Here is a 17,976-nt window from a genome sequence, read left to right as displayed (position 1 = left end):
GATCAAGATTGGTATGAGTTGTGTGTTTTACTTTGATGCTGTCCTATTGTGCCCTCCGTGTCGCGCAAGAGTGAGGGGTACCTGCTGTAGGGTGTTGCAATACGTTCATGATTCGCTTATAGTGGGTTGGTGAGTGACTGAAACACAAACCCGAGTAAGGGGGTTGTTGCGTATGGGAATAAAGAGGACTTGATGCTTTAATGCTATGGTGGGGTTTTACCTTAATGATCTTTAGTAGTTGCGGATGCTTGCTAGAGTTCCAATCATAGGTGCATATGATCCAAGTAGAGAAAGTATGTTAGCTTATGCCTCTCCCTCATATGAAACTGCAATAGTGATTACAGGTCTTGTTAACGATTGCCTAGGACAATTCCGCACACCGATCCACCATTATTCCACACTCACTATTTATAATATTTAGTAATATATTCTAAATTCCTGATACATCACCAACTTTATTATTTTAGCTCTCCGATATCATACAAAGTTATCCTCTTCATACCCACAACCTAGTTTTATTTCTCGTTGCTAGTTGGAAGCAAACGTCCGGTGTACGTAGAATCGTATAAGTGGCAGATAGGGCTTGAGATAATATTGATCTTACCTTTAGCTCCTTGTTTATGAGTTTTACAGAAAAGGAATATCAAACGGAGTACAATTGACGTGCCAATTTTTGACATTTTTTTATGGACCAAAAGAAGACCCCGGAGTAAAAGAGTTGGGCCAGGAGAGTCCCGGGGAGTCCACGAGGGTGGGGGCGCGCCCTCACCCCCCCCCCAGGCGTGTGGTCCTGCCTCGTGGATGCCTCGGGCACCTCCTTGACATGAGACCGACGCCAAAAATTCCTATAAATACAGAAACCTCACAAAATTATCCTAGATCGGGAGTTCCGCCGCCAGAAGCCTCCGCAGCCACCGAAAACCAATATAGGCCATCTCTGGCACCCTACCGGAGGGGGCCGTCATCACCGGAGGGCATGGAGGAGGATCCCGGAGGGGTCATCATCACCATGAAGGCCAAGGACTAGAGGGATAACCTCTCCCCATCTAGGGGGAGGCCATGCAGGAGGAAGCACAAGGGGGGGAACCTCTCCTCCTCTCTCTCGGTGGCACTGGAGTGCCATCGGGAGGGGAATCATCGCCGCGGTGATTGTCTTCATCAACATCACCATCATAATCATCACCCTCATCTCTTTTACGCAGTCCACTCTCCCGCACCCCGCTGTAATCCCTACTTGAACATGGTGCTTTATGCCACATATTATGATCCAATGATGTGTTGCCATCCTATGATGTTTTGAGTAGATATCTTTTGTCTTTGGGTTGATTGATGATCTAGATTGGTATGAGTTTTATGTTTTACTTTGATTGTGTCCTATGGTGCCCTCCGTGTCTCACAAGCGTGAGGGGTTCCCGCTGTAGGGTGTTGCAATACGTTCATGATTCGCTTATAGTGGGTTGGTGAGTGACAGAAACACAAACCCGAGTAAGGGGGTTGTTGCATATGGGAATAAGGAGGATTTGATGCTTTAATGTTATGGTTGGGTTTTACCTTAATGATCTTTAGTAGTTGCGGATGCTAGCTAGAGTTCCAATCATAGGTGCATATGATCCAAGTAGAGAAAGTATGTTAGCTTATGCCTCTCCCTCATATGAAACTGCAATAGTGATTACCGGTCTTGTTAACGATTTCCTAGGACAATTCCGCACACCGATCCACCATTATTCCACACTCGCTATTTATAATATTTAGTAATATATTCTAACTTCCTGATAACATCACCTACTTTTATATTTTAGCTCTCTGATATCATACAAAGTTATCATCTTCATACCCACAACCTAGTTTTATTTCTTGTTGCTAGTTGGAAGCAAACGCCCGGTGTACGTAGAGTCGTATCAGTGGCAGATAGGGCTTGAGAGAATATTGATCTTACCTTTAGCTCCTTGCGGGTTCGACACTCCATACTTATCACTTCCACCTTTGGAAATTGCTATGATGATTCCTTGCACTTGGGGATTATCAAGCTCTTTCCTGGCGCCGTTGCCGGGGAGCAATAGCGTGGGGCTGATATTCTCGTGTATGCTTGTTTGCTTTCTTTACTAAGTAGATTTTGTTTTTCCTTTTTGTTTCTGTTTAGTTGTGGGTGAAACATAAAAAAATTAAAAGAATGAAAATACCAAAAAAAATCATTACTTGCCTCTCATGCCTAAAATGTTTTTTCAAAAAGAGAAGTGATTGGAAAGTTATGCATTGAAGAAGTGAGGGTCGACCTTGAGCACTTGTGTTCATGCTCACAGAAACAATGTAGAATTTTTCATGGAAGTTTCTCTGTAAATAATTATCCCCTTATATATATCCATTGTATTATAAAAATAATGTGCCAAGCTTTGGTTTTAGGATGATTAGATTGCTTGCTTACTATGCGCAGAACAAAAACAGAAACTTTGGCTGTAGCGCGTGATTTTACATTTTTCACTGGAAATTCAAATGGGTCTAAAAAGTTTTGCACATTACTTCTGTATAAGTTGTTCAAATTGCTAAGTTTATTTCATAATTTTTGGAGTTACAGAAGTTTACTAAACCTTCAGATTTCTACAGACTGTCCTGTTTTAGACAGATTCTGTTTTTCGTGTGTTGTTTACTTATTTTGATGAATCTATGGCTAGTATCGGAGGGTATGAACCATAGTGAAGTTGGAATACAGTAGATATAGTTCTAATCTGAAATTGGAATGAGTTTGCAACAGTACCTAAAGGTAGTGATTTGCTTTATTATACTAACGGATCTCACAAAGTTTTTGTTAAGTTTTTTGTGGATGAAGTGTTCGAAGAACGAGGAGTTACCGATGTGAGAAGAATAAAGAGAGGCAAGAGATAAAGCTTGGGGATTCCAAAGACACCCCAAGTAAATATTCTAAGGATACTCAAGCATGTAAGCTTGGGGATGCCCCGGTTGGCATCCCATCATTCTTCTTCAACAATTATCGGTATACCTCAGTTTTTGTTTCATTCACATGATTTGTGTCCTTTGTTTTTTTTGTTCTTCCTTTATGAACCATGCTAGTATGAGATAGCCCTTCATTGATTTATATAATGCTTCATGTGCTTCACTTATATCTTTTAAGTATGATCTTATAGAATTGCTCTTTGTGCTTCACTTAAATCTTTTGAGTATGGTTTTATAGAATGCTTCGCGTGCTTCACTTATACATTTTGAGCTTGGACATTGGTTAGTTTATATTAATTGTAGAATGCTCCATGAACTTCACTTATATCTTTTGGAGTAAGAATAATACTATTATCTAAAGCGGGTTTGGAAGAGTGTCAACTTTAGGAACTAGTGATCCCGCTATTCCGAATGAGGAGAATTTTGCTTATGTGGAGAGTAGTAAAATTTCTATGCTTGTAGATCATGAAAAGAATGCTTTATGTGATGGTTATGTTGTTGAATTCATTCATGATGCTACTGAAAATTATTATGAGGGAGGAATATATGCTTGTAGGAGTTGCAGTAATATCAAGTTTTCCTCTCTATGTGCTTAAAGTTTTGAAGTATAGTTGTTTTGCCTTCCTATGCTAGTTGATTCTTGTTCCCATAAATTGTGTGCTCACAAAATCCCTAGGCATAGGAAGTGGGTTAGGTTTAAATGTGCCAGTCATATTCTTCATGATGCTCTCTTTATGTTTCAATTCTTATCTTTTATGTGAGCATCATTGAAATCATCATGCCTAGCTAAAAGGCATTAAAGAAAAGCGCTTGTTCGGAGACAACCCAACATTTAACCTAACTATTTTTGTGTGTTCTCATGATTAAGATACTATAGTAATCATGTTTTATAGCTTTTTTTCAATAAAGTTCCAAGTAAGACCTTTGGGAAGACTTGGGTGAAAGTTAATGTGATCTTGCTGTAAAAACAGAAACTTTGAGCTCACGAGATTAGCTGCCATTTTTTACAGAAGAGTTCTTTTGTGCTGATTATTTTTGCATAAGATTAATAGATAAATTCCTCACGTCCACCAAGTTATTTCATAATTTTTTGAGTAGCAGAAGTATGGTTAGTGTTCATATCATTACAGACTGTTCTGTTTCTGACAGATTCTGTTTTCATTGCATAGTTTGTTGGTTTTCTAGTTTCTATGACTTATATTCCTCAATATAAATTATAGAAATTATATGGTACATTAGGAATTGTGTGAGAACAATTACGATCTTTGTCTTTGACAGTACCCAGGTGAATGGTTTACTCTTTATCATACTAACCTATCTCACGAAGTTCCGTTAAGTTTTGTGTGATTGAAGTTTTCAAGCTTTGGGTGAGATATCGATATGAGGAGAATAAGGAGTGGAAAAACCCTAAGCTTGGGGATGCCCAAGGCACCCCAAGGTATTATTCAAGGAAGACTCAAGCGCCTAAGCTTGGGGATGCCCCATAAGGCATCCCCTCTTTCGTCTTCAAAACTATCGGTATACCTTACTCGGAGCTATATTTTTATTCGTCACATGATATGTGTTTTGCTTGGAGCGTATTTTAAATTTTACTTTCTGTTTGAATAAAATCATTGGATCCGAAATCTTAAATGAAAAGGAATCCTCCCATGGCTAGTTAATTATTTGACTACTCAGTGTCCTTCACTCATATCTTTTTGGAGTAGTTTGTCATTAATCACGTGCTTCACATATATCCTATGAGTAAATGGTTGAATGAATTGAATATCATAAACCTCAATTTATATATGTTTCATATGCTTATACCATGGGCAGTAATGACTTCACATAGAATAATATAGTTAGTAAACTTATTGAAAGTTAGCAAACGTAGAGTTGGTCACTTGGAAAATTCATGAAAGAATATTGAAGGAAGGGAGATTTCACATATAAATATACTATCTTGGACATCTTTTGTAATTGTGAGCACTCATTAAAATATGACATGCTAAAAGGTTGATGTCGGACAAGGAAGATGACGTAATGGGTTATGTTTTCTTATATCCGAAATAAAGTATATTGTCTTGGATCATCCAACATGTTGAGCTTGCGTTTCCCCCTCATGCTAGCCAAATTCTTTGCACCAAGTAGAGATACTACTTGTGCTTCCAAACATTCCTTAAACCAGTTTTCCCATGAGAGTCCACCATACCTACCTATGGATTGAGTAAGATCCTGGAACTAAGTTGTCATCGGTGCATGCAATAAAAATTTCCCACTAAATATGTATGATCTATTAATGTGGAGAAAATAAGATTTATACGATCTTGTGATGTGGAAGAAATAAAATCGACGGACTGCATAATAAAGGTCCATATCACAAGTGGAAATAAAAAGTGACGTTCTTTCGCATTAAGATTTTGTGCATCCAACCATAAAAGCGCATGACAACCTCTGCTTCCCTCTGCAAATGGCCTATCTTTTACTTTTATCTTCTACCTTATGCAAGAGTCATGGTGATCTTCACCTTTCCTTTTTACATTTTATCCTTTGGCAAGCACATTGTGTTGGAAAGATCCTGATATATATATCCAATTGGATGTAAGTTATCATGAACTGTTATTGTTGATATTACCCTTGAGGTAAAAGGTTGGGAGGCGAATCTATAAGCCCCTATCTTTCTCTGTGTCCGATTAAAACTTTGAACCCATAAATATCACGTGAGTGTTAGCAATTGTGAAAGATTAAATGATAGTTGAGTATGTGGAGTTTGCTAAACCAAAGCTCTGACATAGACCCTTCCTCAAAATAAGATGAATTGCAATTGTTTGATGACTGAGAATATAGTTTGTTAGTTTCAAGAAAGTTTATGATCTATACTTTAACATGTGAATAGCTTGTTACTTGATCATGAAAAGTTTTATGAAGATGAGCTACTGTTATGATATATAATGATGTTATTAAAAGTGATTCAAACTATCATTGATGAAACTTATGCACTTGCTAGCATTCACACTTCATAAATTATTTCTTTTATCATTTCCTACTCGAGGACGAGCAGGAATTAAGTATGGGGATGCTGATACGTCTCCAACATATCTATAATTTATGAAGTATTCATGCTATTATATTATCAACCTTGGATGTTTTATATGCATTTATATGCTATTTTATATGATTTTTGGGACTAACCTATTAACCTAGTGCCCAATGCCAATTTTTGTTTTTTCCTTGTTTATGAGTTTTACAGAAAAGGAATAGCAAACGGAGTACAATTGACGTGCCAATTTTGACATTTTTTACGGACCAAAAGAAGACCCCGGAGTAAAAGAGTTGGGCCAGGAGAGTCCCGGGGCATCCACGAGGGTGGGGGCGCGCCCACACCCCCCCCCCCCAGGCGTGTGGTCCTGCCTCGTGGACGCCTCGGGCACCTCCTTGACATGAGACCGACGCCAAAAATTCCTATAAATACAGAAACCTCGGAAAATTAACCTAGATCGGGAGTTCCGCCGCCAGAAGCCTCCGCAGCCACCGAAAACCAATATAGGCCATCTCTGGCACCCTACCGGAGGGGGCCGTCATCACCGGAGGGCATGGAGGAGGATCCCGGAGGGGTCATCATCACCATGAAGGCCAAGGACTAGAGGGATAACCTCTCCCCATCTAGGGGGAGGCCATGGAGGAGGAAGCACAAGGGGGGGAACCACTCCTCCTCTCTCTCGGTGGCACCGGAGTGCCATCGGGAGGGGAATCATCGTCGCAGTGATTGTCTTCATCAATATCACCATCATCATCATCATCACCCTCATCTCTTTTACGCAGTCCACTCTCCCGCACCCCGCTGTAATCCCTACTTGAACATGGTGCTTTATGCCACATATTATGATCCAATGATGTGTTGCCATCCTATGATGTTTTGAGTAGATATCTTTTGTCTTTGGGTTGATTGATGATCTAGATTGGTATGAGTTTTATGTTTTACTTTGATTGTGTTCTATGGTGCCCTCCGTGTCGCACAAGCGTGAGGGGTTCCCGCTGTAGGGTGTTGCAATACGTTCATGATTCGCTTATAGTGGGTTGGTGAGTGACAGAAACACAAACCCGAGTAAGGGGGTTGTTGCATATGGGAATAAGGTGGATTTGATGCTTTAATGTTATGGTTGGGTTTTACCTTAATGATCTTTAGTAGTTGCGGATGCTTGCTAGAGTTCCAATCATAGGTGCATATGATCCAAGTAGAGAAAGTATGTTAGCTTATGCCTCTCCCTCATATGAAACTGCAATAGTGATTACCGGTCTTGTTAACGATTTCCTAGAAGAATTCCGCAGACCGATCCACCATTATTCCACACTCGCTATTTATAATATTTAGTAATATATTCTAACTTCCTGATAACATCACCTACTTTTATATTTTAGCTCTCCGATATCATACAAAGTTATCATCTTCATACCCACAACCTAGTTTTATTTCTCGTTGCTAGTTGGAAGCAAACGCCCGGTGTACATAGAGTCGTATCAGTGGAAGATAGGGCTTGAGAGAATATTGATCTTACCTTTAGCTCCTTGCGGGTTCGACACTCCATACTTATCACTTCCACCTTTGGAAATTGCTACGATGATTCCTTGCACTTGGGGATTATCAAGCTCTTTCCTGGCGCCGTTGCCGGGGAGCAATAGCGTGGGGTTGATATTCTCGTGTATGCTTGTTTGCTTTCTTTACTAAGTAGATTTTGTTTTTCCTTTTTGTTTCTGTTTAGTTTTGGGTGAAACATACAAAAAAAATAAAAGAATGAAAATACCAAAAAAAGATTATTACTTGCCTCTCATGCCTAAAAAGTTTTTTTCAGATAGAGAAGTGATTGAAAAGTTATGCATTGAAGAAGTGAGGGTCGACCTTGAGCACTTGTGTTCATGCTCACAGAAACAATGTAGATTTTTTCATGGAAGTTTCGCTGTAAATAATTATCCCCTTATATATATCCATTGTATTATCTATCTATCTATCTATCTATCTATCTATACCTATACTAATTCTAGACTTTCTAAAAATTCCCACGTTAATCAGATTTTACAAGCCGTTAATCATGTGGGACCAAATTATAACGGTGTAGATTAATCCATGTAATCCACGGCCATCTAACCATCAAACAGCTAATGCAAAAAAAACATCAAAAGGAGAGACTCCTCCATGCCTCCACGTCTCTCAAACCATGTGTGATGTGGACCGATCTCTCCTCTTCCCCTCAAGTGTCCTGCGATTTAAAAACAAAAGGTGTCCAATGATCCCTAAAAAAGCAGAAAAAACGAATCTATCACACTCCTATATAAAACATCTAAAGATCCTGTAACTAAAAATCCCCTGAAGATCGTCCTTGGTCAAAGGAGTGTCTATTTGTACGTTTCGTACTACCTATCTTCCTCATCCTCCATCTTGCCGCATCTTTTCTTTGGGACATCGATGACTTTGGTGATCCATCCAAGTTTGAATCGGTGTAAAAGAATTGGGTACGTCAGATCCATCGTGTCCTGCAACCTATGGTACGTCAGATCCATCCTCTCCTGCAACCTGTGATCATGTCTAATCAGTTTTCAAGTTCTTGCCATAGAGTAATCTAACATCTATTTTCAATCCAGCAGATGAATTTGTCCCAACATAGTTCATGCAACGGTTGTACCAACGAGACTGTTTGAGGCATGCGCATGTCTCCTTCAGGACTCTCGCCCTTAATTTCATAGAAGAAAAACTTATCCCTTAAAGGCCCACCGTCACGCCCGCAGGCCATGGTTTCCTTCTGTTCATTACCTCTCCCGACCGGATCATCATCAAGCGACCCCTATGGCCGCTCTTGATTCCATCCCTGATCGAATCGATCTAAAAGACAGTGGTAAGATCCAACCAATCCTATCCTGCAGCCTAGCTCTAATTTATATTCATCTAATCACCTACCATGAATCTATACCACCATAAGCAATCAACCCATCATTTTTGCGTGCGTGCCAGTTCTGTTCTGGGCGGAATCGATCAAGAAAGGTATCGATTGGCTGATGTGTACATGAGTGTACTAGCTTCTGGATGTGAACTTGCTTCATCGTCGCTGCCGTAAGCACTCGAGCTGGGGTTGTCTTGCACCAAGACTGCACGTGATTCTGTTCGTCTCCAATCATTGAAATCTTGAATCTCATTAGCTTTCAAATTATTGACATGCAGAAATTAATCAAACACCTACTTTTAGGCTGTTAATCGTTGCTGCCGTAAGCACTCGAGCTGGCATTGTCTTGCACCAGGACTGCACGTGATTTTGTTCCTCTCCAATCATTGAAATCTTGAGTCTCATTAGCTTTCAAATTATTGACACGCAGAAATTAATCAAACACCTACTTTTAGGCTGCTAATGGTTTTATCCAACGAAGGTTGATATAGAGAAGTAACCATACCATCCAATCTTTGAAACAGATTGGACGTCCATCACAGGCGACAAGGCTGCCGAGCTAAGAACTGTGGCAGACTGGTAGTGGAGCTGTTTACTTGCTTGACACTGTTCAATTTTGTCACAGCATTGACTTGGCAAGTAACTCAGAACCCTTTGAATCTCCCCCTCATAATTTTATTCATATAGTTTATCTTTAATACCCTGTCCACAGGGTTGTCTCTAGCTTGCAATTTTGTCAGCAGATTTGTGGCAAGTGCAATGCATGTGTAGTTAAGTTGGCTAGACTAATATTGATTTCTTCCATCTATTTTTGTTTTGGAAACATAAAATGGAGCCGTTGCACATTATTGGCAATTATTTACAGCTCATATAGTTGGTGTGTGATAAGTTACTACAGGGTATTTATGTTAACATTTTGACACATTTTACATACATCTAATGTTATGAATTCTTGGCTGGTAGAGAAAACGGAATAAGATATCATGCTCTTGCGTACAGAAACTTCGACATGATTCGAGGACTAAGCATTCAACATGATTCGTTTTTTAGTCCATGCATATTGTCATATTGTCATGGAATTTCTAAGCTACTTTACAACTGCATTTCAGTGGACTATATCGTTCATTAGTTTTTCTTTACCTTGAGAATATTATCTTGGATTTGAATTAAATGGCAGTCTAGAATTTTTATCTCATTCATGTGTTTACCTTTTCTTATAGTTGTGACGAGCAAATTCAGCAAATTTAACTGGTGGTGAGTTCAATCAAGTGTGAGGCCTATATGAAAGGAGGCGTCTTGGTTTTCCAAGCTCAAGAATGCAGTTCCATGAAGAAACAGTAATGATATCAATCAAGCCTCACTTTTTTCCGTTTACTATTTTCATCACGCCATTTATACATAATTTATATTGGTGTTGAAGGCGAACTCTCTAAAGTGTTCCCTTTACACTGTTGATATGTGAAGATTCTGAGTTGTTTTCTTAAATCCTCTGCCTTAGATACTATTCATAGAGGTTTGTGATGACACGCAATAAGAACATCCAAGAGGTGCCTTCCGTGTAGCACATCACTCAGTGTTTTTAGATGGGAAACCTTCAGCTTGAGATAAAGCACATTTTTGCCTACTACCATTGCTTAGGAAGAGTGATTTCTCCTCTGCAACAGCGCCTAACTTACATAGAATTGTTGGATCATCACAAGATTTGCATGATGTTCATTAGTGTACTTTTTATAGCCTTAAATTCATCTCCTATTTTTCATCCATTGGTTCGTGAATATTATATGAAAATCTACTATAGGCTACACACGAACATCTCTGGATTCTACGGAATTGATTGCTAAAGACAGATTTAGCGTTTAACTTTATATAATACATTGATCTTTCTGTACTAGATTCTAACTATTGTAAAATGGATTCTTCAGCTTACCTATTGCAAACATATTCATTCAGCCAACATTCTGAACAATTTCTAGATATTGTGCTGCTTCATACAGTTGTTTGCCCACAGAAAACATCCTATGACCATGGCACTATATTCTACCATGTCTAACCGACCTGATTGTTTCCAAAAATAGACTATCGAGTTTCACATTACACATGTTTGTTTCTGCACGTACCTGACTTGCAATCTTTCTGATATAGGAACAAATTGCAACAGATACAAAACACATTCCCTAATCTATGAAAGACAGTTTTTCTTCCTAATTCATATCACGTGACTACCTTTTATAAACAGAGAAATCTATGCGTTCTTGGTACTTCAGTTATCTTGAGGATTTTGGTTATTTGTACGGAACAATTACATTTAAGTTGATTGTGCCCTTAGTTTCCAAGAAGAATGAAATCCATCATGGAGCAGATTATTGAGGAATACATTGATTGTATACATTCCCAAACTACTTTGTAGTTCAGAATCAAGGTTATGAAAAAAAAGATGATACATACTTTTGTACCACCTTAGTAGATCGATATGAACCTTCAAATTCTGTAGTACCAACTTCATAAGATCATATGGGTACATACAGTATTTCTTTTGAACAAATTATTGAAGCTCTAATGTTAATTGTACGTACATCCATATCTCCATGTTCTAAATTTAAGAATCAGAATGCTTACCTTTATCTATACCATATGATCTTAGAGAAAATTCCTTATTTGACACTATCTTAAAATCTGCTTCCTTATTTGACACTGGAAAAGTTTTTCTTCCCTATTTGACACAAGTTCTAAATTTTATTCCTTATATGACATTTTCATTCATTTTAAGCCTAAATGACACATGAAAAGACTCTTTTGCCCCTCATGTGGTATGTGTGTGGGGGCAATAGCGCACATACACAGCATCAGTGCGAGGGCAGGAGCACACACGCAGCAACACATACACATGCACCAACACACACGCAACAACACGCACGCGCGCGTGTGCACACACACGCACGCACACATACGCAGCAACACACATGCATGCGCACACACACGCAGCAACACACGCACGCAGCACACACACACACAGCAGTAGCAGCAGCACACACACGCAGGCAGCACATAGGCACGCAACAGCACACACACACACACACGTACACACGCAGAAGCAAACACACACGCAGCAGCCCACATGCACATACACACATGCAGCAGCAGCACACATGTGTGCGTGCACCCACACACGCATCAGCACACACGCGCGCACACACACATACCGCATGAGGGGCAAAATCGTCTTTTCAGGTGTCATTTAGGCTTAAAATGGACGAAAATGTCGTATAGGGAATAAAATTTAGGACTAGTGTCAAATAAGGAAGAAAAACTTTTCCAGTGTCATATAAGGAAACAGATTTTAAGACAGTGTCAAATAAGGAATTTTCTCATGATCTTATTAGGCTTTTTACATATAAACCAAACTTGGTCTCATTATTTTGATCATTTATACCTATACCTTTGTTGGGAAGGAGAGTAAGCTCCCGCTGCACTCAAAAATTGCGATCTAAATATCGTTGGTCAATACAGATATTAATCTACGTTCTATCTTGATATAGAATTTCCTATTCTGCTATTTTTTCCGGAGAAGATCAAGGCAGAAGTTATGTTCAGCAGATTTTATGTTTTAGAGAGGATATATACTATGAGGGACTACTCAGCTATCATGCCATTCGGGAATCCACATCTCCACTATTACAAATGAAATATGCAGCTACTAGAAGTTTGATATTACACAGTTATCTAGGTTTATAACGGTGTGCCTATGTTTAGTTGCAGCCATGCTTTTCTCAGACCAAGCTTCATATCCTCCACTCTTCTGCCACGAAAAAATATGCTTATTTTCTCTAGATAAACAAATGAAGATGTCTCTTTATGTCTATTCCTTTGATAGGACATCACAATGCATATAAATTATGACCAATCATTCTAAGCTTTCTTTTGCATGTTTGTTGAATGATTTTATTTACAAAGCTTTAGCTTTACAGTACTGTCTTATTACTGATATTTTGTGTCTTGGTTATTCATGATTCAATAAGTACACATATATTAACATTTATGATAAAATAAAAAACATAATAATGGAGTGTTATATATTTTACTTATATATCTATGGAAATGTGTAAATTAAGGGTTTCTATCATGAAAGTACATTCATATATGTTCTTCATAATATATCTCTTTTTTAACTAGGATCATAATATATCTGATTTCACACAAATAGTTGTAAAAACATAAAAATAATGTATATATAGTTAGCCCGTGCGAATGCACGGGTCGACGACTAGTAAAAATAATGTGCCAAGCTTTGGTTTTAGGATGATTAGATTGCTTGCTTACTATGTGCAGAACAAAAACAGAAACTTTGACTGTAGCGCATGATTTTACATTTTTCACGGGAAAGTCAAATGGGTCTGAAATTTTTTGCACATTACTTCTGTATAAATTGTTCAAACAGTTAAATTTATTTCATAATTTTTGGAGTTACAGAAGTTTACTAAACCTTCAGATTTCTACAGACTGTCCTGTTTTAGACAGATTCTGTTTTGTGCCTTGTTTACTTATTTTGATGAATCTATGGCTACTATCGGAGGGTATGAACCATAGTGAAGTTGGAATATAGTAGATATAGTTCTAATATGAAATTGGAATGAGTTTGCAACAGTACCTAAAGGTAGTGATTTGCTTTATGAGTTGTATGTTTTACTTTGATGCTGTCCTATGGTGCCCTCCGTGTCGCGGAAGCGTGAGGGGTTCCCGCTGTAGGGTATTGCAATACGTTCATGATTCACTTATAGTGGGTTGGTGAGTGACTGAAACACAAACCCGAGTAAGGGGGTTGTTGCGTATGGGAATAAAGAGGACTTGATGCTTTAATGCTATGGTTGGGTTTTACCTTAATTATCTTTAGTAGTTGCGGATGCTTGCTAGAGTTCCAATCATAGGTGCTTACGATCCAAGTAGAGAAAGTATGTTAGCTTATGCCTCTCCCTCATATGAAACTGCAATAGTGATTACCGGTCTTGTTAACGATTGCCTAGGACAATTCCGCACACCGATCCACCATTATTCCACACTCGCTATTTATAATATTTAGTAGTATATTCTAACTTCCTGATAACATCACCTACTTTTATATTCTAGCTCTCCAATATCATATAAAGTTATCCTCTTCATGCCCACAACCTAGTTTTATTTCTCGTTGCTAGTTGGAAGCAAACGTCCGGTGTACGTAGAGTCGTATCAGTGGCAGATAGGGCTTGAGAGAATATTGATCTTACCTTTAGCTCCTTGTGGGTTCGACACTCCATACTTATCACTTCCACCTTTGGAAATTTCTATGATGATTCCTTGCACTTGGGGATTATCAAGCTCTTTCTTGGTGCCGTTGCGGGGGAGCAATAGCATGGGGTTGATATTCTCGTGTATACATGTTTGCTTTCTTTACTAAGTAGATTTTGTTTTTCCTTTTTGTTTCTGTTTAGTTGTGGGTTAAACATACAAAAAAAATTAAAAGAATGAAAATACCAAAAAAATTATTACTTGCCTCTCCTGCCAAAAAAGTTTTTTCAAAAAGAGAAGTGATTGGAAAGTTATGCATTGAAGAAGTGAGGGTCGACCTTGAGCACTTGTGTTCATGCTCACGGAAACAATGTAGAATTTTTCATGGAAGTTTCGCTGTAAATAATTATCCCCTTATATATATCCATTGTATTATAAAAATAATGTGCCAAGCTTTGGTTTTAGGATGATTAGATTGCTTGCTTACTATGTGCAGAACAAAAACAGAAACTTTGGCTGTAGCGCGTGATTTTACATTTTTCACTGGAAAGTCAAATGGGTCTGAAATTTTTTGCACATACTTCTGTTTAAATTTTTCAAATTGTTAAATTTATTTCATAATTTTTGGAGTTACAGAAGTTTACTAAACCTTCAGATGTCTACAGACTGTCCTGTTTTAGACAGATTCTGTTTTTCGTGTGTTGTTTACTTATTTTGATGAATCTATGGCTAGTATCGGAGGGTATGAACGATAGTGAAGTTGAATACAGTAGATATAGTTCTAATATGAAATTGGAATGAGTTTGCAACAGTACCTTACCTAAAGGTAGTGATTTGCTTTATTATACTAACGGATCTCACAAAGTTTTTGTTAAGTTTTTTGTGGATGAAGTGTTTGAAGAACGAGGAGTTACCGATGTGAGAAGAATAAAGAGAGGCAAGAGCTAAAGCTTGGGGATGCCCAAGGCACCCCAAGTAAATATTCTAAGGATACTCAAGCATCTAAGCTTGGGGATGCCCCGGTTGGCATCCCATCTTTCTTCTTCAACAATTATCGGTATACCACGGTTTTTGTTTCATTCACATGATTTGTGTCCTTTGTTTTTTTTCTTCCTTTATGAACTATGCTAGTATGAGATAGCCCTTCATTGATTTATAGAATGCTTCATGTGCTTCACTTATATCTTTTAAGTATGATCTGATAGAATTGCTCTTTGTGCTTCACTTAAATCTTTTGAGTATGGTTTTATAGAATGCTTCGCGTGCTTCACTTATACATTTTGAGCTTGGACATTGGTTAGTTTATATTAATTGTAGAATGCTCCATGAACTTCACTTATATCTTTTGGAGTAAGAATAATACTATTATCTAAAGCGGGTTTGGAAGAGTGTCAACTTTAGGAACTAGTGATCCCGCTATTCCGAATGAGGAGAATTTTGCTTATGTGGAGAGTAGTAAAATGTCTATGCTTGTAGATCATGAAAAGAATGCTTTATGTGATGGTTATGTTGTTGAATTCATTCGATCCTCAGATGCACAATTCGGGACCCCCTACCCGAGATCGGCTGGTTTTGACACCGACATGGGCTCTTCAGCCGGTTTGTCAATTTTCTGCTTCTTGCTGGGCTTTGCCATAGCACTGAAAAGGAAGTACAAGACATAGTTAATACGAAAAGTAAATGCATGATTCAAAATGGATAGTTTAAACATTCTTACCCAGGCACGATCTTGAAACCCGGGATTTGAGTCCCAGTTGAGTCGCCGGAGGAGGAATGAGATGATTCCTGATAATTGAATCATACGGGTTAAGAGGTTGTCGAAAAAGACCCGCCTTGGGATAAGCTAAGTCAAAAATATTTGAAACCTCCAGTCGACGCTTGCGAGGTGCTGGTGTGTTTGGTAAGCCGGAGGAAAGTATTTTGCTGCCACTATTCCGGGTCATGCGGCGAGCTTCATGTTGTTGCTTCTTCAAAAGAAAGTTGGGATCCAAATAAGCTAAAGGATGGGAAAACCTTACTTTCCGACTTGTTTGACGAACTTTCTGTCTTGGCAAGGGTTCAGAGTCAGAGGAAAGGATAGTTACCTCTTCAGCATTTGATTGGCTTCCTTCCCATCATGCTGATAGCAATCATTATCAATAAGGTGTACAAAAAATAAGCCAAGGGAGTCAAGTGCTACCTCCGACTCATCATCATCATCATCATCATCATTACCATCCAAGTTTAATAACTCGGCGACGTTGGTCTTCTTCTTGGCAGGCTTTTTGATGGCCTTGCTTTTTGTCTGGGTCTTCTTGACCGGCTTATCTAATTTCTTTTTCCAGAAAGAGGAATAGGCCTGTGAAAATAAAATGGGTTATGAGAAGAAATTTTGAAAGAAAGACAGTGCTTAAACCGGAAATAGCTTAAAAGCTTACAGCTGGTGGTTGGTTGAGAGTGTAAAAAGGACTCGGTCCAACTTTGCTGCAATCTTCCAGGCTCTTGTTCAGGAGAGTTTTGGTCATATTATTGATATCCTCTTTAGTCATCTCTATCTGGCAGTGGCGAAGCAGATCTTTCAAGTCACCAGTGTACTCACACATTAAGCCGGAGCGGCGGATTAGGTGCAATATCCTCCATGAAACCTAGCACCAGACAAGGTCGATGCCGGTTAAAATGGGCGCATATTTGGCTCGTTCCTTTATGCTGATACGGTCTGGCAGAGGATGCATGTTGCTAAGCTGGCTAGCATGATAACCCGACAGAGGATTTTCCCCTTCTGGAGAGGTGTCTTTGCAGTAAAACCAGGTTTGGTTCCAGTCTTTGGGATGACTGGGCAGAGTGGCAGCTAGAAAAGTGGCTTCTTTCCGCCGCTGTATAGAGATGCCACCAAGCTCTAGGCTGGGCCCATCGGTGAACTCTCTCTGCCGGTTTAAATAGTAAAATTCCTTGAACAGTTCGACGGTGGGTTCTTGTTGAAGGCACACCTCGCAGAATACTTGAAAGTTGCAGATGTTGGAAACAGAATTTGGTCTGATGTCTTGTGGATGGAGCTTGAAAAAATGCAGCACGTTGCGGAAGAATTTTGAGCCGGGGGGTGAAACCCCAGAGCATATGATCAGTAAAAACAACTATTTCACCGTCCTTGGGCTCAAGAGAGGTTTCTGTGCCAGGGACCCTCCAATGAATAACGTCTTTTTGGCTAGGACACCTGTTTGGACGTACTCGTTCAATTCTTCCTCGGTAACCCAGGAAACAACCCAGTTGCATGCAGTGACAGTCTTGCCCATTTTGAGGATGAAGGCCTAAGAAAAAGATATATTGGAGGTTTGAGATTATACTATTAGGCCGGACAATTGATTCAAAGTAAAGTGATATAAACGGTCAATGTATTAAGCAAAGAGAAGAGACACATTTACATAGGTTTTGGTGTTGTCCCCATTCGGGAAAATTTTGGAAAGTGCTGCGCTTGGAACTGGGAGTACCGGTGGCGATCCCGCCGGAGACAATCTGCTCCTAGAGTGCACTATCTCATTGGCTCCTAAGCTGGTTTGCTGAACTGATGGAGGACGAGGGAGCTATTATGGTCCATGGGTTATATGACTTATGGTTGGCACGGAATAACACACGTGAAGGGAAGAAGATTGAAGAGGCGGCAGCCATGGCGGGGATGGTTAGAAGGCTAATGGAGGAGTGGTAGACAGTTCATGGCAAGGTGAGCAAAATCCCTCGAGTGGTTCGACCTCAGAGACGGAGTACTCTAGATGAAGGATGGGTCAAAGTAATGTTGATGGGGCAAGCAGTAATGGAGGGGATAAAGGGGTTGTGGGGGTGGTTTTCAGGAACAATGTAGGGGCGTTCATCAGAGGTGCATGTC

This window comes from Triticum dicoccoides, chromosome 6A (genome assembly GCF_002162155.2).
Source record: "Triticum dicoccoides isolate Atlit2015 ecotype Zavitan chromosome 6A, WEW_v2.0, whole genome shotgun sequence".
Lineage (NCBI taxonomy): Eukaryota > Viridiplantae > Streptophyta > Magnoliopsida > Poales > Poaceae > Triticum > Triticum dicoccoides.
This window is presented reverse-complemented; position numbering follows the sequence as displayed.